The sequence below is a fragment of the Cavia porcellus genome, unplaced genomic scaffold (genome assembly GCF_034190915.1).
Source record: "Cavia porcellus strain 051 isolate PalLab524CR breed Dunkin Hartley unplaced genomic scaffold, mCavPor4.1 scaffold_4, whole genome shotgun sequence".
NCBI classification, from domain to species: Eukaryota; Metazoa; Chordata; class Mammalia; order Rodentia; family Caviidae; genus Cavia; species Cavia porcellus.
In genome coordinates this window covers 99,417,522-99,423,440 of record NW_026947487.1, presented here as the reverse complement: position 1 = coordinate 99,423,440, position 5,919 = coordinate 99,417,522, and the positions used below count along the sequence as shown (strand labels likewise).

General features: G+C 39.3%; 1 non-coding gene across 1 annotated transcript; it reads left to right on the top strand.

Annotated features, from left to right (window-relative positions):
- Positions 1-2,061: 2,061 nt before the first annotated feature.
- On the top strand, positions 2,062-2,204 carry LOC111757470 (small nucleolar RNA SNORA12). Its single transcript, XR_002791814.1, has one exon. It is a non-coding gene; the product is annotated as a small nucleolar RNA SNORA12 (small nucleolar RNA).
- Positions 2,205-5,919: the final 3,715 nt, after the last annotated feature.

Here is a 5,919-nt window from a genome sequence, read left to right as displayed (position 1 = left end):
GACTTGGGAAAATTCAAAACACGCAAAGTTGTTGGAGGAAAACACTTGTCCAAAAAGATGAGGCCTGTTTCTGAACAGTTGAGGAAGTGCAGTCCAAGTCAGTTGAGAAGCCTGGTTGTGAAAACTTTCAGATGCAAAATGTATAGTACAATCTTTGAGATATATCTGCACCACAGCAGCTATTATTCTTGCTATTTTACTTTTGCTGCCTGTACTTCAGGATTTATTTCTCTCCACAAGGGGGAGGCAGCGTACCTGACTTGAGTGTATGTATATTACAGTATGCAAGCAAGCTAAGATATCTCTCCCCAGGAGAGGAACTTCACTTTGAGGCATAATTAAAAAGGAATGAAGAGAAAGCCATCCCACTTATAGCCTAAGGGTTGTGAGGGAGTTACTTCCTCTCAGTGACTCCTTTCACTGAAGTATGACACCTGGAAAGAAAGGCAGGGTTGAAAAGGACAGAGAGACATACATCTGTTTGCACTATACTCACCATTACTCAGGGCTCCTCTGTGGTAATAACACTCTGGCTAGAAGGAGAAAGCAGAGCATGCCCCTGGGCCCTTCAGTCTTGCTGGACCAGCTGGTAAGATGGGCCTGATCTCTAGGGCCTTCACCTCAGGCAGCAGTCTGACTTCCAGTGGTCACTTTGTAGTCAAGGCATGGCTCAGGGAACCTCTTTATTCCACAGTTCTTATCATGGTCCCTGCTAAGGTGGCCTGGCTTTCCACAATGGTAACAGGTGAGGTTAGTCATTGAGCTCCTCTTAGAGCCCTGAGAATCAGACTTAAGGTCTGTTCCTTTTAAGGCCACAACCATGGCAGCCACTTTCTCTTGGTCTCTTTGTTTTCTCCTCTTGGCTTCCTCCTGGTCTTGATTATAAAATACTTAGGAAGAAATTCTTATTTGGGTGCCAAATGAGATGTTTGGAATAAGAGCCATCTTTTGTAGCTTTTTCCTAATATCTGAGGCTGACTGGGTAGCAAACTTGTCTTTAAGAATAACTTATCTGAGACCCTCTCCAAAAATGGGCATCTGAGAGGAACACACGTTTCTCAGATAAAGATATACAAATGGCAAATAAATACATGAAGAAATGTTCATTATCACTGGTCATTCAAGAAATGCAAATTAAAACAGCATTGAGATTTCATCTCGCTGCAGAATTGCTACCATTAAGAAATCAACTGGTAATGTTGGCGAGACTGTGGGGAAAAAGGAACACTGCTTCACTGTTGGTGGGAATATGGATTGGTGCAGCCACTGTGGAAATCAGTATGGACATTTCCTCAAAAAAACTCGGATTGGAAGTTTCATTCAATCTAGCTATTCCCCTTTTGGGTTTTTTTCCCAGAAAAACTGAAAAGGTCATGTCACAGTGCTACATGTGCACCCGTTGTTATAGCAGTGCAATTTGTAATAGCTAATCTTGGAAACAACCAAAATCCCCATTAACCTCAGAATGGATGAAAAAAGGTGGTGTTTTTATACAATGGAATATTACTCAGCTACCAAAAGGATGATCTTCAGGCTTTTACAGATAAATGGAGGCAACTTGAGACTATTCTCATAAGTGAAATAAATCCGACTCACATTTGTAAATATCATATCATCTCTCTAGTATAAAAATAATAATAAATAAAATAATAAAAAACTGAAAGTGTTAAGATCCAAAATGTATAACAGATATTATAAAGATGAAAGGGAAAGTGCTCTAAGTATATAACTGTATGTATGTTTAAGTGTGCAAGGTGGATAACCATACTACTAAGTTTTTGTTAGATCATCAAACAGGATAGTTTGCACTGTCATTGTTTGACTGTTCACTTTTTATGCTTTGATTTTGTAACTTGAACAACTACTTCTAAGATAACAATTTGTAATTTATCAGCTAGTGATGTTTTTTTAAAATTCTGTATTATTTCTACTGTTTTTTCTATTTTGCTTTTTTTCTCTAAAAACAAACAAACAAGCAAAAAACATAGCAGCCACCAGCTCTGGAGCAGGTCACCTCAGGAGACGACACAGCAACCAAGTAGGGATTAAAAGGACACCTATTGTTGTGGTAGTTTCTTTCTGGCACATTTAAGTTTTCAGATGGGTCTGACTTTACCACATACATTGTTAGGAGCGAACAAAAGCTTAAAGACTGAAATATCTCTCCTGAGTTTTTTTTGTAACAGATGTTGGCTCTCACAATCTATCTCATAAGTTTAAGTCTTGGAGCCCTGGGAAACCGAGGTGCCCCCCACCCCTGGGAGCCACTGTGAACATGGCAGACTCTGTTGGCCCAGGATGGGAGCCACCGATGTTTACTAGGACCCACGCCATGCTGGGACCTGGAGGGCTGGGAAACCAAGCAAACCCCACCACCACCACGGTGAGCGGCTGTGAGCCTGCCAGTACGAGGGCTAAGAATCAAGCATCGCGTCCTGCCCGCCCCCCCCCAGTCCCCCCGCCACACCCCGTAAGCAAGTGGGAGCCAGTGATCTGGACATCTCTTGAGAGGTTGACCATACACAGTGTAGCAAATAGGGGGAATTTCCTTCTACCATCTCTTTGAAGGCAAATACTTTTATCCCTGTTTTGCTTTGTTCTAATTAATGGTGTTATTTTAGCCTGTTTTGTTTTGTTGAACTTCAGTATACATGAAAGTATGGACAGCTATTTTGAAGAGAAGGAGAGATTCTACAGCAGCCTTTAGTGACTTCCCTATTGTCTGGTTTTGAAGACCAAAAATGCCTTCCTCATTCTATTCGGATCAGTTTTATACTATGTTGTTTTGTATGAATTTTCTGTATGCGAAGACATGGACAACTATTTAGAAGAAAATAAGAGACAATATGATAGATAGCAAAGATCTCAGGTCATCTAGTTTTGAAATTTATATCTCTTACATTGCTTTCTTATGTCCTATTTTGTTGTGTTTAATTTTACCCCCTTTAAAAAAAATAAAAAATTTTAAAAAGGATATCTATTTTTTTCTCTTATTGCAAATGAGAAACTGAATTGTCACATTCTCTTACTGTTTTGGGAATATATTCTTAAGCAGTGGAAATTGTTTAACCCTCACATGCTAAGAAAGAACTTCCTAATATTTTTTTGCTCCTGTGCAGGGCCTGCCTGCTCACTAGAGGCAAAATGGAATGCAGAGGGAAGTATTAATTATGATATTATTTCACAACTAGAATTATACTATAAGAAAGAGGAAAAATGGTCAGAACTATTGTGTTCAGACTTTCTTTGCATTAAGAGATAATCTTTATTTGTGATCAAAATGTAAATGTCACCATAGGAAAATCAGGCACCTCTGTCCCTTAAGACATAATCAGACGCATCTACTATCACTGAACCTCAGGTTCTCCCACACCTTGTCCTTTGGAACCTGAGGGCAAGGTTTTGAAGGCAACTTCAATCAAAGCTTTATCTATTATTACTGAACCTAAAGATGAGGTTTCCAAGGCAGGCTTGATCAAGGCCTCTTCCATTATTAACAAGCCTGAGGTTTCCCCCATTTGCCCTTCATCCTAAGGGTGAAGCCCCCTCTGGGCTATATCATCCTTAGCTGATCTTCAAGCCCCTTGACGACAGTATCCCTTACAGGAAGTAAATGGCAAATTTGACAATACCTGTGTTTATGTGTCCTTTTTTCTCCGTGACCTCAAATAGATCAAACAAAATCTAAGGAAGTTTTTAGACGACCCTGATAAGTACACTGAGATCATTAAGGGACTTCCTTAGACCCTATGAACTAGACTGGAAAGATTTGATATTACTCTGAAATCAAACATTGGTTTCTAATGAGAGACAAGCAGGATTACAACCTACTATTACACTTGGGAATGAATATCATGTTGTTAAGTTAAATGGAGAGGCAATCAGGGGAACAGCCAGTTCCTACTAGAACCCAACCAGTTCCTACCAACCAGACAGAAGACTGAAATAGGAAACATCTTCAGACAGGTATTCTTGAAGGTCTAAGGAAAACAAGAAGTAAGCTCTTTAGTTACTTTAAATTGTCAGCTATTCATCAGGAGAAAGATGAGAACCCTCTGCCTTCTTGGATCAGTTACAAAAGGCATTAATAAAACATACATCCCTAGTTCCTGGTTTGATAGAAGGACGTTATTCTCTTTTTTTAGAGAAAAAAAGCAAAACAGAAAAAATGGTACAATGCAGAATTTTTTTTAAAAAGTAAGAAATCACTAGTTGATAAATTACATATTGTCATCTTAGAAGTAGTTGTTCAAGTTACAAAATCAAAGCATAAAAAGTGAACAGTCAAACAATGACAGTGCAAACTATCCTGTTTGATGAACTAACAGAAACTTAGTAGTATGGTTATCTGCCTTACACAAAAACACACATACAGTTATATCCTTTAGACATTTGTTACCAGTTGATTTCTTAATGGCAGCCATTCTTTCCGGAGTGAGGTAAAATCTCAATATGTTTTAATTTGCATTTATTGAATGACCATGTATTTATTTGCTATTTGTATATCTTCATGTGCAAAATGTGTGTTCCTCTCAGATGCTCATTTTTGGAGAGGGTCTTTGAATTTGGGGGCCTTGATGTTTTGTAGTTCTTTATATGTTCAGGATATAAATCCTTTGTCTGAGGGACAGCTGGCTAAAATTCTTTCCTACTCAGTGAGTTTTTGTTTTACTTTATCAGTGATTTCTCTTGAAGTGCAAAAACTTTTTAATAAGATGAAATCCCAGTTGTTGATTCTTTGAAGTATTTCCTGTGCAGTTTGTGTTTTGTTCAAGGTGGCTGCTATTTGGAGAGTGACCAAAAGATAGATGATAGGTTGGGTTGGACTAGTCACCCTTACTCATGCCCCCTGCCTTCCCTGCAACTCACACTCCTGACTTCAGAATGTGTTTCCAAAAGCACAAGCTACAGTTGATTCTAGCTAGAACAGTCATGTTTAAAGAAGGAAGCATTGCTAGCAAAATTAAAGCAATAATCGTAAGGCCTGAACTACTGCTTTCCAATTTTTGAAAGAAATCAAGGAAAAAGAAATCAAAGGGAAAATTGGCAGTGGTTAGAGTACCTCTTAGCCTGGAAAAGAGATCACTTCTAGAGATAGATGGGCCATAGGGCAAAGAAGTCCTCAAGACCTTTGTGCTGTCTACCTACTCACGGGCAATCTTCCTTAGCAGCAAGACAAGGTTAAGTTTTACACAAATTCCATGCTAAAATTTCCATGTCTCTGTATCTGAAACACCCTTATGAAACTCACAGGTTAAAACTTATATTCATCATTCAGCAACTGCAATTTACACATACGAAAAATATTTCCTTCCTTTACACACATAAATGATGAGAACAACACTTAGGAGAGGAAAGAGCCAGGAGGATGGAATTCTCCCTTAATCTTAATGTGTTTTGGTCCTTTGACTGTTGTGCTTAGGAAATGTCTCCTTCTGGTCTTTCCCAGAAGTCAGGGCCTCAGGTTTAGCCTCCTGAAGGAGACTGTTACCCAGAACACTAAGCTGGGACATGGCTTTCATATGTGTTTTGCTGGAGAGACAAAATTCCTATGTCTCATCTGACTCAGAGACTGGGTATGTTTAGAATCAGACAAGGACGTCCTCCTAAATAGCCTGTGCTGGAGAGGGATTCACTTGAGAATGGAGCTCCCACACCTCCTCTAAGGGCAACCCTGCCTTGGGGGTTGCTCTAGATATAAAATAAAGGTGGAATGAAGGGTGAGTCAGACTGGTGGCATCAAATTCCTGCTCTACAACCACTAGCAATGACTTTGGGCAAAAAGTATTTATAGTTGCTGTGCCTCAGTTTTCTCATCTGTAAAATGGGGATACTAGCCACATGACAGGATTATTGTGAGCATAAATGTTTGCTTTTAAGGGGTTTTCACATTGCTTCAGCCATTCCTTTGTTTTCAAG